Genomic DNA, 18,144 nt, shown 5'->3' on the forward strand with positions numbered 1-18,144 from the left:
AAGAGCCACTAGTATCTCCAGGCCAAACATCAGCTTATGTCTTTCTTAGCCCCAAATATTTAAGAATTTGGGGATTTCTCATGCATTCAGAACATGAACTGATAATAACTAAGTCTCTAAGGAACTAAATAGCAATTAACCTGACATAAGGTCACCCTAGAACACTATTAAATTCAGCAGTGTCTATTTGGATGTTGTTGAGTGTGTGGCTTAGAGCAGAAGGTATGGGTATTTGTTCCAGTTGGTGGGCTGTGTGTCTTAGGGTTGTCAGGAAGAGGAAGGTGAGGGAAGAGTAAACAAATTGTGCAGTTGGAGTTAGGGAACACTGGCATGATAGGCCAGGGGTGCCTTGTGTTGGATTCTATCTTTGGGGCCAGTATTCCGTTGGTGACATGACTCGTGAAGGAGATAGTTCTCTCCCAGGAAGTCAGGCCTATGATGACCACACTGATCAGACACTTCTAGGCTGTAGACATGGTGATTCTTTGGGGTCATTGAGGCCGCTACCCTGTTTTACAGATGAGTAATCCTGGGACCCCAAAAGCAAGAAGTCTTGTCCAAGGTCACCCACCTAGCTAGGAGAAGAATAGCAACTAGAATCCAACTTTCCAGACCTCTAGATTCATGAGCTCTTTATTAGACATGGGCAAGGCCAGATAATATTTCAGACAGAGCTGGGCTTTAGAGTCACACGTGTCTGTGTTTGACCCATCACTGACCAGACTGTGATTCAGGCTCCACCTGAACTTCACATTTATTATCCATAAAGTGAAAGGAGTGGCTAGATAGTGATGGTGAGAACTGCATAAGTGGTGGAAATAAACCTACCTTCTGGAGATACTTAGAAAGCCTTCTTCCTCCCATCTCTTCTAACCATTCCGAAGACAGAAGAACAATCAGTGTTGTGCTCTATTGACCCAAAGATTCTGGATTCAAAATTCTTGAGTCTTTTACTTCATTCTGTCCTGACTAGTTTGCTAGCATATTATATCCTTAATAATAATTGGTGATAGTTGTTGAAACAATAATAATAGCTAACATGATTGTTTTGTGCGAGATGGTATGCTAAGTATATACATTATTTCTTTAAATACTTAAAGAAATGGTATGAAATAGGGACTATTAGTACTCTCATGTTAATAGAAGAGGAAACTGAGGCTAGGAGAAGTTAAATAATTTGCCCATAATTGCACAGCTAATCACTGGAGGAGCTTGGACTTGAACTTAGATTTGGCTGGTCCCAGAGCCTCCCTCTTTAATACTGTAGTTTGTGTGCCATACTTAATATACAGATGCTCTGAGGAAAGTCTGCTCTGAGTCTGACACCCTGAGGTTAGGCCCACCCAACCCACTGTCCCCAGCCTCCCTGACCTGAGATCTGGAGAGGAAGGCTGGCCTGGCAGGGCCAGCTACTAGGAAAAACTTGTCCTCTTCACTTCCACAGGGACTGCAACATATTAGAAGCAAATAAAACATGGAGAGAATGCGTCCCAGAGTGCCCAGACTCCCCAGTTGTCAGGCTGACTGTTTTAAATCCTTCAGCCACGGCATTCAGGTCATAAAATGGGAGGACTGCAATTTCCTTTCTTCTGCACTGGCTCTGGTGGCATAAGGAATTGATAGAGGAAGGGACACTCCAACAGGTCTTGACTCCTGCTCAGCTGGGCCTGGGGTGTTTTACTGACTGTGCTGTAGTTAGGATTGAAATGTCATTTCCATTTCTGGGTTCAGAAGCTTGGCAAATGGTGCCTGAAAGAAAATGATAGCAGCCACCACATTCCGTAGAGTTTTATCATTTACAGAACATTGGTGCTTGCATCTCCTGATGATTTCTTATTTTCTGATCCAAAGTTTGAGTTCTACTCCATGCATGAGACTCCCTAAGCATCAAGGTTTTCAATAAACACTAGAGAGTTCATCCAGAAAGACATTGTCAAATTATTTTATTTTTTAGGTTGTAGGCTTTGTGTGCACTCCGGAGAGACAGAGAGAGACTGAGAGAGGAAAAGTGATAAATCACCCTAAAGAAGGGATGGCCATGCCTCAATCCCTTCTCTTCTTGGAATTTTGGGCATGCATGCACATGTGCCTGGCATGAGTTTTAAGCTTGTGGGTCTGGAAATTGAACTGTGTTCTGCCATGTGGAAATCCAGAGCCTTAACTACTACACTACCTGCTGGCACCCATTGTCAAATTACTTTGGTTCTTTGTTTGCTGTTGAAGGAGCACTGAATTAAGAGTGAGAAGAATTTTATTCTGGAAATTAGTTTTCTTATCTGCAAAAAAGAAATGATACTGACCTTGCCTGCTATGCATGGGGATTGTGACTATCAAATGGAATGCATGTAAATATTGGAAGCTCTAAGGTTCTAAAACCATGTAAAATAAAGGGAAATACAGTTACCACTTGTATGCATGTGTATAGCTTCATATTTGTGTATTGGAAATACTTTACTGTTCATCCCTAAAATTTGTCTATCCTTTTTTCTGATCTCATAGTAATTATAACCTCTAACATTTATTTAGTGATAAATATGGCTTTATAATATCTCAACTATTCTCTTGAACTCTTATTATTTAGCATTTGATATAATAATAATTCCTTCTTTCCAGTTATATTGTAAATGCCATCCTGGTGGACACTGAATCTTAAAATGTTTTTACGTCTTGTCCAGTGTCATATGTGGGTTGTCTAGGTCAAGAATGTTTTAAGAGTGACAGCTTTTCTGAGTCTCCCTTTCTTGGCACAGTGCATGGCTTTTCATCAGTGCAGGCCATTTCAGGTATTTCTTAACCATATCCAAAAATATTATTTTATGTTAAATTTCAACAAAGGCTACAAGAAGATGACTTGATAGGAGCTGAACCCATATCATAGAAAGAACCATGTAGAATTTGTTGAGAAATAAATTCAAGGTCCAGCCACAGGGGTGCAGTGGTAGCCTATAATGCTAGAAGCCATATGGAAGATCAGGATTCAGTTCCTGGGTGAACCTGTACATACTGGGTGTATACATGTTCCTATGATCTTGGCTGAGTGGGAGGGTGGTGGGGAGGACTGTGGTGTGAGATCCTGTTGAGAGTGCCTCTCTCTCTCACGAAAGAAAGAAAACTTAGGAAAAAAGAGAAGTTTATTTGAGAACATGGTGAGTGCACATGTGTATGTATATCCCCAAAAGAATACACACTAAATAAAATAAATCGAGAGAACATTCTAGTCTTAGTGCTTACAGTTAAAAAAAATATACACACATATTCTGTAGAGTGCTGGTGAAATACCAGACCTAAAGCCACTAAGCAGTGCTTCTCTGGCGAAGTCTAATTTCAGACCTCTGTTGTCCTTTTTTGGGATGTCATATTGATTCAGAATAGTACATATACAACTGGCCACTTCCTTAGGTAATCGCTATAGTTTATTCTGACTGTAGAGAATGCTTGTTCCTTGCTTACAATTGGTTTAGGTACAGAACTATCATCCCCTTTATCACTGCAGTCTTAATTCTGATTCTGCTATTTATTGCAATGCCAGACCTCAAGGACAAAGGACTTCCCTTCTGCAAACTTTCCTCTTTTGGTGGGTTTGTTCCAAAACCCCTGCTCTCTATGGCCTGTGACAACTGAAAAGGCTTTGTAAGGCTCCATAAGAAGAGAACAGATTTAGGACCTAATCATGATGCCGCTCTTATCCTCCCCCATCACTTATGGTTACTTCCTGTGGACTCACAAATCCACCCTCCTCACCTGCTGATGTAGGCTGAGCTTTTGCTGTTTAATAATTTCATATCTGCCATGTATCTTGTGTATAGCACTTCCTGCATACATGTTGTTAACGTGATTCGTATCTTGATTTAATGACTTCTATTTCGTTGTGTGTCCTACACAGAATTGGCATTGGGGAAAATGGAGGAGGCCAGACTTGTCTTTGTGCTCCCCTACCTTCCTCTTTTCCTTCCCCAGAGTGGGGGTGGAGGGTACACATACAGTCATCTCGTGCAACCTCTCCCAACAACAGGTTGTGCGTTAAGATAGCTTTTCTCATAAAATCCATTCTCAGCTAGCTGTCACAGAGAAAAGCGGGTAACCACTGATGCGGGCTCTAAGTAAAGCCATGTCCTCCATAAAATCAAGAGGAAAAGGCAAAAGACCTAACACACTGCCATGTTCCAAAAATGTTAGAAAAAATAAATGACTCCTGGACTTCTGGACAAGGTGGAAGAACTAAAGCAAGACAGACAAGAGAAAATATTTATTTCTAAGAAAGAAGATGGGAATCAAAATGGAGGTTAGGGGTTGCTTGAATGCAACACCGAGAGAAAAGAGGGAGGATAGAAAGTACCTTTGGGAGGCAAGTAGGTGGCCTGGTGATTGAGGTGCTAGACTCCCACACGGCCAATAGCACTTGAAGTTCTGGACCCGGTGGTTTGAGAATCAAGCTGGGCATAGGTGTGCATGTGTGACCAAAATCCTGCGAGAAGGGGGAAGAGATTGAGGCCTGGCCATCCCCATAAAGGGTGATTTCTCACTTTCCTTCTCTCTGTATCTCTCTGTCTCCCTTCTCTCTGGCAAGCCCACATGTCCTGTGACAAAAATATAAAAAAAAAAGAAAGAGTACCTCTGGAGATTTTATACACATGCATATACACACACACACACACACACACACACGCACGGAACTTCAAAATGTTTGTTGAAAAGTGGAATTAAAGTATGCATTTGTTAGGTGCCCTGGAAATAAAATCCATGCCTACTTTTTTCATAATGTGCGTTTTCCTTGAAATTTTCAAAGACCCCTCATATTTGGGAAGTGCAAAGTATGTATCCTAAAGGGTAAAGCTGAAATGTTTGAAAGAGCAGAAGAACATCTGGTCACTTCTGGTATTACTTTATGAATATCTTAGAAAATGAAGGAAGCAGTGAAGTGAACTGCCACACTGGACTGAATTATTTTTAAATGTATTATTTTATTTTGAAAAAGTATGGAAAAATACCAAGAGTAACAAAAGTGAATGCATAACTGATCCTTGGATTAACAAATCTGCTTTGAGACATTTGACTTACACTTTATTGCTAGCAAATGTTACTGCTTTGAGACATTTGACTTACACTTTATTGAAGAAGTGGAACATTACAGATACATTGAAATTCTCTTTGTACCCCTCTCTACCCCCAGTCCAGTCTCTTTCTCGTCCCCAGAGACTAGCATTGTTTTAAATTTGGGAGAATCCTTCTAGTCTGAAGATTTAACTTATCAATAAGAAAGAATGGATTTTGAAGTTGAGGAAATGACAGCAACTTGGGAGAAATGGTCCCAAATAGATAGATGTAGCCTAGGATGGAAACTGAGGTACTTTCCCTGGATAGAGTGAGGCAAGTGTCATAGAAAATCAGATATAAATGTAAGACTCTCAAAGTGAAAGCAGATTTAAATGTCTAGAAGAATGTAAGAATTATAATTTTTACTATTGAATTGTAAATGAACCAAACAAGGAAGAAGAAGGGAAACTACTTTAGAAGTACTGTGGTGGCCTTAGGAGCTCACCTGAGGTCAGCTTTCCAAGGGTGCATGCATGTATTATATCTGGAAAGAAGTGACCTTCCCTAGGCCAGCAGAGATCTGGAAGGAGCTTGTCAGAATTCCTCAAATGCAGATGGGGACAACATTTTCAACTAGTGCTGACAAAAACAAACAAACACAAAAACCAGAAGAGGTGCTGTTAAATTTTTAGTGATCATGGGGCCAACAGATAGCATAGTGATACATTGCTGGACTCCCACTTGGCTGACTGAGGTTTCAGTCTCAGACCTGGTGGCTTGAAACTCATGCTGGGCACATGTGCATGCATGCCCAAGATCCTGGGAAAGTGAAGGAGAAGGGATTGTGGCATGCTATCCTCCCTGGGGAAGGAGGAGTGATTTCTCACTTTCTCTCTCACTGTTTCTGTCTCTCTCCGGTGAGTGCATATAACCTAAGGCTAAAACCTCTCTCTTTCTCAAAAAAAATATGAACAGAGTGAAAGGAAGATTAAAGGAGTCACAGGCTCACTTCATGGGACAGCTGGTGAAACATTAAAGGACAGGGCTGGCAGGTGGTGTGATGATTAAGGCACATGGACTCTAACATGGATGACAGAGGTTTGAGTTCTGGACCTGGTGACTTGTTTTCTCATTTTCTCTCTCTTTGGTGAGTGTGTGTGTGCTGTAGTAAATTTTTTAAAAATAATGATGATAAATAAAATTTTAAAAATTAAAAAAGTTAACAGACAATAGAAAGAAACCAGAATATTCAACTTATGTTTATATTCAATTTATCCATTAAGGGGGATATCTTCCACCTAGAAAAGATGTGAACAATCACAGTGAAATATAAGTCCAAGTCCTGAAGAGCTGGCATAATAGGGATTATCTTTCAATGAGTTGCAATTCCCAATGCAGATAAATTATTATGTCCCAGGGGATACATGCAATTGCAGATGTGATTATGGAACCTTAAAAGCTTCAAAGCTGAGAATGGGCAGATCTCCTAGTTTTCAAAATAGTCTAAAAGCATATTCAGACATTTATAGACCAGAAAATTCACTTTCATTCTTAGACAGGATGCAAAAGGATGCAATAGGGGCAGATCTTCACCAGATCTCTTCCATCTGAGGCTCTTCAGCTCTTAGTGGCAGAGGAATCAGGAGATGCAATCCCACGAGGGCAGCCCTCCCTCTAAAGGACAAAGTTCATGGTGGCAACAACCAGAAAGCAGTGAGTTTACAGACTTCCTGCCCATCTCTTAGGGATCCCTACCACCTCTGAGCCTCTTTATTAGCTCCTTAATTTCACAGCTGTGGAAGCATGGGTGTCTGTATTGGCAAAGTCCAGAGAGAGGAAGCCACCTGCCCAAGCTTACACAGCTGGGACCAGGGCCATGTGAACTGACTCACTGCCTGGGGTTCTCCCACTATTCTCCACTTGTACTGTCTAGCATGTACTTTTAATTTGTACTTTTTTTTTTTTTATCTCCTCCATGTGACTACATTCATTTCACATTGATTGAGCCTTTAGTGTGTGCCAGGCACTGCGCTAGACACTTTGTGGATAGAAACGTGATTAAAATCTGGTTCTTAGAGTTAATGAGCTTCTCGTGTCTGGAAGGACACCAGCAATGACTCATTGAATAGTGTGAGACTCAATGAGAATAGGCCCCATGCTATGGGATCAGATAGAAGGGACCGTGTGACCTGAGTGCTCTGAAAGGGCTCTACCAGGAGGCCTGAGTTCTCTGAGGGCCAGGTGAATACCTTACACAACTTTGTAGTCTTCCCAGGTTTTTTTTTTTTTTTTTTTTAAGTTTCTTTCATTAACTAGAGTCACACATGAGTGCGCGCACACAGGCACACACACACACAGACACAGAAAGACTCTTGGCAGGGTCTTCCCACCTCCCAGATAGCCAGGATCATGGGTGCTGGTCACGTATAACTGGTGTGTGCAAGTCAACTGGGGAACCAAGTGTGGTATGGATCTTCCATATGAACCCAGCATCACCTGAGCAGTGCATTACTGCTGCATCATTGAGGTGGCCTTGTTTTGTTTTGTCTAAGAGTCTCGCTTTGCTGTGATCTTCTTGCCTTAACCTGAGTAGCTGGAATTACTAGCACAGACCACTGCACCTGGCATTTAGGTTGAAATTGAACTCAGGTCTCTTCTGTGGTCCCAGCCCGAGGAACACAGTGTCTTCGCAGCATGGGTCACTGCAGCTGAGCCTCTTCCCAGAGATTTGTACAGTATGATAAAAGCCAGAGCTGCACCACCACAGCGATCCAACACCTCAGCAGAACTTCATGTTTTAGAATTCAGACAACTAGCCCAACCTACCCTTGATCCATACACTGAAGGATACCGAGACTAAGGCACTTCTATTTCTTTTCTTCTCGTTTTCTTTTTCTCTCATACCACTCAATTCTTCTGGGCTCCTCTTCAAAGATTTGATAAAGATTAAAAATCCATTTTTGAGCCAGGATATGTAACTAGCTGGGAAACAGGAGGCCAATGAATCACACCAGGAGGATGTGAGCTTTTACCTCTTACACTGACTCTGAGGCTGGACTGCACCAGGGCTGCCTGTGGGAGTGGAAAGCATTGCACCCTGAGGCCTTCTCTCTGAGGCAGCATGGAAGCATCCATAGCCAATCAGGAAACTCAGAGACAGAAATGAAATCAATGATATGGATGTTAGGAACACATTCTTTCCCACTGAGCCTTCCTCCCTGGGGTGCAAGCCTGTGGATTAGTTTGGAACAGAGACAGCTCCTGGGGTGCCTGGTCTGGCAAGGGCTGAGATTTGGCCTGGGGCTTCATCAGGTTCCAGATTTCAATGGTGAAAACCAGCTTTCTGTGAGAGGCAGTCCGGTATGGTTCCTGTTCCCAGGGCCGGGCATCCCTTAATCTTTACTGGGAGTCTGTGACAGGAGCCTGTCCCAACTAGATGGGGTTGGGTGGGAAGCCATTAGGTTTTAAAAATCAGCTTCATCCTTTTAGTAGGTTGACTTTACGTACAAGTGCACATATCCGGTTCTCCAAGGGTTAGGAGGATTTTGTGGTGTTGATAGGTGGTTGGAATATATTCTAGAACCTCAGCAGCTCTTTTCTCCTCAGGTCCTATGGCTCTGGAATTCCACAAAGAGGACTCTGAGAGAGCCCACTTGTCTTCTTTTCTGTCTGTCACTATGTTGTTCTCCCCATTCACTAGTGTGATCTTTGGCTCTTATCCTCTCTAAGTCATTGTATTTTCAATTGTGAAAAGGGAATAATACTTTCAACTGCTCCAGTTTGTCTTGAGGACTAAAGGAAATAATATATGTGAAAATTCCTGATTAAGATTCAGAGCAAATTAATAAATATAAAGGTTTTCATTTCTTTTCTTCCTTTGCTCCCTCCCTCCAATACCTTACGAACATACCAATGCAGGTAAGCATATAAATGGAAGTTAGTCTTAAGCAATAATGAAGGTACCTATGGAAAAGTATTACGAAGACCCTCCTTGCCCTACCCCAGACAAAAATTTTATCTCCCAAGCCCTGTGATAGTGCTTGTGATAATGCCTGGTGTGGTGCCATTAGTCACTGCATTTGTCATATGGTCTTCTGCTATATGTATTAGTCATTAAAATCTTAGTTTAAAATAATTTTAAAATCATGACTTCTTACAAATGAAGGTCGTTTGGGGAACTTCCACTCCTCAAAAAATTATTTTAATAACTCCCCGGAGATCCAGCAGATGATTCTTAAATAATTTCCTTGATAAAGAGCTTACAATTTTATAAAGTAGCCCTTTCATTACAGTGTAGCTGAAGCTGATAAGACCTTCTTCTTTAAGTTGTAGTAACTTTACCTCCTCAAACACTTGTTTCATTAGCCCAAATTCTGTGAAATAAAGCACGTGAAGGTAAACCCGCTCTCTCATTCATTCGCTAGTAATGTTAAGTATTTGAAGGAAGTGGTTTTTATCTCTTTCAGCCTCTATAATCTAGCTTATCCAATTGTTTCTCATGTAACAGGGTTTCCGGATCTCTTAACCCCTTTACAACCCAGGGTGCTCTTCTCTGAGGATGCCTACATTTTACAGGGCTATCAAAACAACACAACCCCAAGAGGGGTTCAAAAGTCTAGGGGATAAAGGATTATAACCTCTTTCTGTCGAGATTTAGGCTGATAGAATTACAGGGTTTTTTTTAATTAAATTTTATAATTATTTAGCATTTATTATACTATAAATTAAAGACTCAAGGTTATATTTCTATAGGAATTGCTATCCAGTCAGGTCTTCTCTTTATTAGATTATTACATAAAACCAATATTTTCATCTAAATGCAAATAACTTTATTCTTAGTTAAAAATCCCTTCCCCCCTTTTTGATTGTTTCAGGCTGCTGTTCTTATCTAACTAAATTTTAATTTGTCAAACCACCTACTAGTGGTTTCTTCCAGCTTTGTCGCATTTGTAAGTTTAAATAAGCAGTTGCAACAGCAGAGTCCTTTATTCCCAAACTAAACACTTTCCTAAGGCTTGACACATATCCATCATCCTTGAATAGGTTTGCTAAACTGCAAAATTATTTAACAGTTCTTTCACTGAGGGTACAATCTTGAGAATTCCCCAAACAGGTCATTTCCATAGCCATTAAGCAAGTAAGTAAAAGCTCTCTTAGTGATCTGGGTGGAGTTTATAAAATGCATATACTTGGCAGATGATATTGACTTATATAAAGTTTCTGGATGCCAGTAATGCCACCTACTCAGGTGGAATGGTGAAGAAGCAGTTTGGCCCAGAGACAAGATATTCATTCACTAAATATTAGTAATGTTGAGAAATGTACATGAGACATTCTCGACTTGCCCTGATGTCTCAGAGGTTGAGATAGAGCTGATGAACTTACTCTGCCAGCAAAAGAATGCCCGAACCCACCCAAGGACCCGGATACCAAATCCTCAAGGGCTTTTCTGTCTTTACTTTGCCCCATAAACTAGGAAAGAACTTTTAACAATTACACGAGTGGCTTCTGCTGTTGTAAAATACTGAGAATATCAAGGACTTGGCAGTTGGAAAAGGAAGAGGCATTGTCATTGGGAGGAAATATAAAACTTAGACAAAGGAAGTTTTGAATTTTGGGTTCTATTTTGAGAGAAATGGACCAAGAGTTGAGACCTGGCATCAGGGCTAAATCAGAAGGAGCAAGAGGCTGTGTATATAACCACTTTCCTTGGCCATCTGAGCTGACTTTCTCCCCATCAACTGGTATGCAGTGTTGTAGATCAGCATAAAGCAGTCACCACTCTCAGGTTTGATTCCAAATATTTGAAATTCCTCACTCTACTGGGGAAACCAGTTATAAGGATCTGATCCTAGCCCACTTTGGAGACATTTGTCAACAAATCAAGGATGTGGAAGATGGAAACGTTGGGTGAAAACATCATATTTTCATTTAATTTGTGAAGGCCAAGGAAGGTACACCTTTTAAAAATTGGCATATGGCTTGCAGTTAGTTCATAATACAGCTTCTTAAAATATTCCAATGTCACTGAAGGACCAGAAAAAAAGACAAAAGCCCCAACACTAAAAATTGGAAAATCAGATGATCTAATGTTAGAATCTGAGCAGAATCTCTTAAGTATAAAGGAAATGGAACTTGGACTGGCAGGTGGTTTGGTGGTTAAGGGTACTGGACTTCCACATGGCTGACTGTGGTTTGAGTCCTGGATCTGGTGACTTGATTTCTCTCTCTTTCTCTCTCACTCTTTCTCTCTTATCTGGTCAAATTAAAATAAATAAATGAATGAATAAATAAAGTTAAGTAAAATAATTTTAAAAATTAGTTCTCAAAAGTTTAAAAACAAAAAAAGGAGATGGAGCTAAATTGGGGAATAAATCCTATGTAGATTTCTCTCAAGACATAGCTAGGTTTTACTTAACTTCATGAAATAGAACACCAGGGGGTGGGGAACTCACTTTGTAATTCCTTGACATTTGTTTTATTGATCAGAAGGTGAGGATTTTTAACAAATCATTAAAAGAGGAACATTCTTCTAGGGCATAGGATAGAGCATTTTGAGTTTTTTTGAAAATTGTTCTTCCTACACTTAGTTTTCTTTTTCTGTTCACACAAAGGCAAATATATTCTTACGGGTTATAGAAATAACATCAATTTATTGGGGGAAACTATACACATAGAATATAACTCCAATGGCAAAATAAACAAATTGGGGAAGAGATAAAGAGGAAATTTGGAGAAACTGGTGGTAAAAGAATGCATTTTAATAGAAGTATTTCTCATGAGTGAAGTAGGTACAGAGAGAACATTGGTATAGTACATGCTGGAAAATATAGATTTTCTTTTTTTAAGCTTATTTCTTTAGAGAAGAGAGAAGAGATGTCTAAAAGAGATGTCTAAAAAGAGAGAGATGTCTAAACCCCAGCCTCAGTCAGCCTGGATCATGGGCATGTACATGTCTGGTACATATGCAGAGACCTTGGGACATGAACCTGGGACCTTCTCATGTGGGTCCATCATCACAAAACATTGCATTACCTCTGTACTACTGCCTGGTCCCAGAAACTATATATTTTCTTGAACTGTATTTAATCAAAGTATTAGAGACCCAGGCAATGAGTATGAGAGAAGTGTCACTGAGACTAACTCTGAGAATTGAAAATCAACTTCCAAGCTGAATATTTATTTTAATGAGGTCTCAGGACTGGTAGTCTATCCAGGTCCCTGGAAAATGCAAATGAAAATCTTGTCTATGGGATTATTTTTAACACACACATACACACACAGCAGCCACCGTGTACTACAAGTCATAAGACATAATAAACTGAAGAATCAGATGAACAATATATTAGAATTTCCAAAAAATGAAATATAAATAAAGCTTTATAACATGTTGTAAAGGGGAAAGAAATTATAGAAGAATATCTAAAGAGATTTGAAAAGAGAGAAAATAGAATTTGTAACTGAAATTAGAAATTCAGTATGTTGTTTTTCTCTTTTTTATTATTATCATAATCTTGTTTATATTACATTAAATCACATATAACTTTACAGTGTATTACATTTCTTTGTCCAGAAGGAATACCATGTTTATTACCTGTTGATGATGACATGTATAAAAATTAAGTATGTTGGTTAAAGAAGTTAAAGAACACTTTAGTACCACCTAAAGGGAAAATTAACTCACTGACAGATAGACAGAAACATTATCCAGAATCCAGTACAGAAAGCTGGGAACAGAAAACGAAAGAAAATAAAATAAGCAAAAAACAAACATAAATGGGTTAATGGAAATCGTGGAGGTTATGTGAGAAAGTATACCATTATCTTATTCAATCTTAAATGGAAATATTATAGAGAATGAATAGTAGCAAAGAGATAGTATTCAAGAAGATAATGGCTGAGAATTTTTTATTATTGACAAAATGTACCAATCATTATATCAGGAAGCACAAGTAGGATAAATAAAAAGAAATCAGGCTGGCTCTGTGGTTTGGTGGTTGAGGCAGTCAGTTCCCATGTCGTTGACTGTGTGGTTTGAATCCTGGACCCAGTAGCCTGAAAAACATGCCAGATGTGTGGGTGTGCATGCCCAAGATACCAAAAGGAGGGAGAGAGAATAGAAGGGGAGGGGGGAATGCTTTCTCCTCTCCTTTTCTCTTTCTTTCTGTATTTCTATTGCAAGCATTCACTCCCTCTAGTGAAGAAGGAAGAAGAAGAAGAAGAAGGAAAAGAAGAAGAAACGAAAGAAGAGAAAATGAAAAAAAAAAAAAAAAAAAAAAAAAAACAAAAAAACTGAAAATCTTGTCTATGGGATTATTTTTAACACACACATACACACACAGCAGCCACCGTGTACTACAAGTCATAAGACATAATAAACTGAAGAATCAGATGAACAATATATTAGAATTTCCAAAAAATGAAATATAAATAAAGCTTTATAACATGTTGTAAAGGGGAAAGAAATTATAGAAGAATATCTAAAGAGATTTGAAAAGAGAGAAAATAGAATTTGTAACTGAAATTAGAAATTCAGTATGTTGTTTTTCTCTTTTTTATTATTATCATAATCTTGTTTATATTACATTAAATCACATATAACTTTACAGTGTATTACATTTCTTTGTCCAGAAGGAATACCATGTTTATTACCTGTTGATGATGACATGTATAAAAATTAAGTATGTTGGTTAAAGAAGTTAAAGAACACTTTAGTACCACCTAAAGGGAAAATTAACTCACTGACAGATAGACAGAAACATTATCCAGAATCCAGTACAGAAAGCTGGGAACAGAAAACGAAAGAAAATAAAATAAGCAAAAAACAAACATAAATGGGTTAATGGAAATCGTGGAGGTTATGTGAGAAAGTATACCATTATCTTATTCAATCTTAAATGGAAATATTATAGAGAATGAATAGTAGCAAAGAGATAGTATTCAAGAAGATAATGGCTGAGAATTTTTTATTATTGACAAAATGTACCAATCATTATATCAGGAAGCACAAGTAGGATAAATAAAAAGAAATCAGGCTGGCTCTGTGGTTTGGTGGTTGAGGCAGTCAGTTCCCATGTCGTTGACTGTGTGGTTTGAATCCTGGACCCAGTAGCCTGAAAAACATGCCAGATGTGTGGGTGTGCATGCCCAAGATACCAAAAGGAGGGAGAGAGAATAGAAGGGGAGGGGGGAATGCTTTCTCCTCTCCTTTTCTCTTTCTTTCTGTATTTCTATTGCAAGCATTCACTCCCTCTAGTGAAGAAGGAAGAAGAAGAAGAAGAAGGAAAAGAAGAAGAAACGAAAGAAGAGAAAATGAAAAAAAAAAAAAAAAAAAAAGCAAAGCAAAAAATCCACACCAGGACATAGTAAACTGCATAACAATAAGGTGAAGAACATAAGAACAGCCAAAAGAGAAACCATCAATAACTTTCAGAAGAATATAAGTTAGGCTTAAAATTGACTTTTACACAGGAACAATGGAAGTCAGAAGACAGTGGAATACTATCTCACAATTATAAGCCCAGAACTGCATACTCAGGAACATTATCTGACAAAATTGAGCCCAAGATGAAAGCACTAACACACAAACAAAAACTGAGAATTTACTACCAACTAATCTTAATAAGAAAATTCTAAATTATATATTTAAATTTAAAAGAAAACAAACAGAGAAAGAAGATATGAGATACAGAAGAATTGGTAAATAAAGAAAATGATAAATGCGGGAGAATATAAGTGATCGTCTTAATGGAACAGTTATAATAATGTTTAATTTTAAGGATAAAAACGAAGATAAAATGAAAATCATGGAGAAAAATATGTGTCTTTTTAAAAATTATTTTATTTAATTTTATTCATCATTATTGTTATTATTCTTTTTTTTATTTGTGTGTGTGTGTGAGAGAGAGAGAAAGAGAGAGCAAGAGAGAGAGAGAGAGAGAGAGAGAGAGAGAAAGGAAGGGAGAAAGCAAGTCATCCACATGGGACTCAAACCTTGGTTGGCCAAGTGGGAGTCCAGCACCTTAACCACAATGCCACTTGCCACTCCCCATAGTATTTAATTTTCAACATGCCCAATTCCTTGGAATTTTTAATCTTTTCACTTACCATCTGTCATGGTGACAAATGTATTTCAACTCTTCAGCATGAACCCATTGCTTTTCCAATGTAGCTCTAAGCCCTCCAGCAGGAAGTTTGAACGATCTCCTACAGTCTTTTCCAATATAGTAATGCACCACTTAACAATGAGGATACATTCTGAGAAATATATCATTAGGCCATTTTATGGCTGATTGAACATCAAAAAGTGTACTTACACAAATTTAGATGGTATAGCCTATTACACTTCTAGGTTATATGGTATATTCTATTGCTCCTAGCTACAAACCTATACAGCATGCTATTGTATTAAATACTGTAGTCAACTACAACACACTGATAAGTGTTTGTGTATTTAAACATAGAAAAGGTGAAATAAAAATAAGCTACATAAAATTTAAAAAAATGGTAATCTTGTATAGCTTATTTACCATGAGTGGAGTTTGCAGGATTGGAGTTGTTCTGGGTGAATGTAGGATATCAGCCTGACATGGACTGTTTCCTCCCCATATTTGTCTTCTGTCTGCCCTCTTCTTCAGGGGGCCATCTCTGGCAGAGGCTGTTCTTTAAAGAATGAGCATGCCCTCAGTGGTGAGGTACAGAATGCAGGCAATTGAGCAAGCAAACATAATCTGGTTGTAAAATAAGTAAGAGTCTGAGAAGACTAAATGCCTACATGTGCCCAAGCTTCTGTAAAGTGCTTGCTGCACTGCAGTGAGGTGAGGAACTCCTCTGTTCCACTGCCATTAGCGCTTCTGATAAGTTTGATAAACCGATGTGTTTACCTGCTGCATCTTGGGGTAACTTCTTTGGAACAGGTAATCATCATGCACAATAGCCAATGTATGGAAGCAATCTCAGTGTGCATTGACAGATGGATAAAGAAGATATGCAATCTACAGTGTTCTCCTGAGCTCTCTCTCTCTCCTCCCTCTAACTCTCTCTCTCACACACACAGACCAGATTATTATTCAGCCTTATAAAAGAAGGAAATTGTGCCATTTTTAATAACTTGGATAAAATTTGAGGACATTATGCTATGTGAAATAAACCAGATATAGAAAAAATATTGCATCATTTCACTTATATATAGAAACTAAAAATAAAGACATCAAACTCAGAGACTCAGAGTAGCAGAGAATAGAATTATTATGATCAGGTATTAAGGAGTGGAGAGAAAAGGTGGAGATATTGGACAAAGTGTATGAACATTTAATTTATAGGTTGAATAAGTATTAGAGATCTAATGTACAGCATGGTGTAATAACTATAGTTGTTAATAATGTGTGGTATACTTAAAATTTGTTAAAATAGCAAACGTGTGCTCTCGTTATATATACAATATACACATGAAGGTAACTATGTGAGGTGATGGATATGTTCACTAGCTTGATTGTAGAAATAATTTTACAGGGTGTATATATATCTAAGCATCCTAATGTACACCTTAAATACATACAATTTTTATCTGTCAATTTCACCTCAATAAAACTAGAAAAAAAATAGGCAAATAGAGATTGGAATACTTTCATTATTGATAACATTGATTTTGGATGATTGACTTATATTTGTACATAAGAAAGATTCATAATTCTGAATTTCACACAGTCTTACTCCATGAGTCCCTAGGAGCATATGAACACCAGAGATCTCTTCTATAAAAGAAGGGTCGTTTTTGTAAGGCTTTCTGCGTGGTTTAGAGTAATGAAGACCACATGTTTTCATAGACAGGGCAGGTCCCAAGAGGAAAGGAAGAGGAAGGAGCTGGGCATGAGAGCCAAGTTTATCCTTCCAAATCATTAATCAGATTATGTTGCTTGTCTCCCCCCATCGCTCCCCCACCTCCAAGGTCAGAGCTAGTGAGGGGTGGAGACAGGCCAGGATCATTTCATAGGTGAAGTGCTCTCCACATGGAAGAAATACTCCAAGTGGGGAAGGAATTCCTCTTTACCAAGTCAATTTTATAACACTATACTTCCTCTCCCTTGAAAAAGACCAGCCCCTAGGAATAGATTTAATAAAACATATACATGATCTTTGTGGAAAATTATAAAAAATTACTGAAAGACTTTAAAGAAGTCTTAAATAAAGAGCCATATCATGGTCACAGACAGCAAAACTGAACAGTGTAAAGTTGTTCATTGTCTCCATATCAATCCATAGATAAAACATAATTCTAAAATAATTGTGAAGAGGGGTTATGGAGAGTTCAGTGAGCTATTTCTAAAACTTTCATGGATGAACAATTCCACAAATAGCTAATACACCTCCAAAGAAAAATGTCAAAGTCGAACTATTGTAATTAAGACATTGTGGTGTGGAGGTAGGGATAGAAAAAAAGCTCAGTGAAACAGAAGAAAGTCCAGAATGCCTAGATATCATGCATGTCCGATAAAAAACAAAAACAAAAATAAAACACTATTTAAAGAGTTGACATTGAAGATTAGTTGGGACAAAAAAATAACTTTTTTTTTATTTATTAATTTATTTTTCTTTTTTAAACATTAATATGCTATACATCATTACAGTATACAAAATGGATTTTTCATCCAAAATACACTGTCTGTTGGCTCAATCAAGCACATCAACATACGTGTTACCAACAAACAATTTTTCATTTCTTATGTCTTGTGTATTTTATGTTTTTTTTTTTTTTAATCATCCTTGATTCCCTATCCCTAACCTCCCATTGTCTCTGGTACCCATGATTGCTTTCTATGCCTATCCCCCCCCCCATTTAATTGATTTGCTAATGAACTTAATTTGTCTAAATATTTGCAATAGCAAGCACAGCTGATATATACATACACAAGAACACATGTCTGACTTTAGGCATAAACCTCAGTGAGTAGAATGAACATACTATAAAATAGTACCTAGCTGGGGCTATATAGCTTACTGTGGTCATCAAATACACAGTTTTTTCTTTAAATTTTGGTAACAGTTTTAGTATTTTTTTCCTCTGAATTTTTTTTTAATTTACATTCATTCCCTGAGCATCATCACAACATA

This window comes from Tupaia chinensis, unplaced genomic scaffold (genome assembly GCF_000334495.1).
Source record: "Tupaia chinensis unplaced genomic scaffold, TupChi_1.0 Scaffold000270_2, whole genome shotgun sequence".
Lineage (NCBI taxonomy): Eukaryota > Metazoa > Chordata > Mammalia > Scandentia > Tupaiidae > Tupaia > Tupaia belangeri.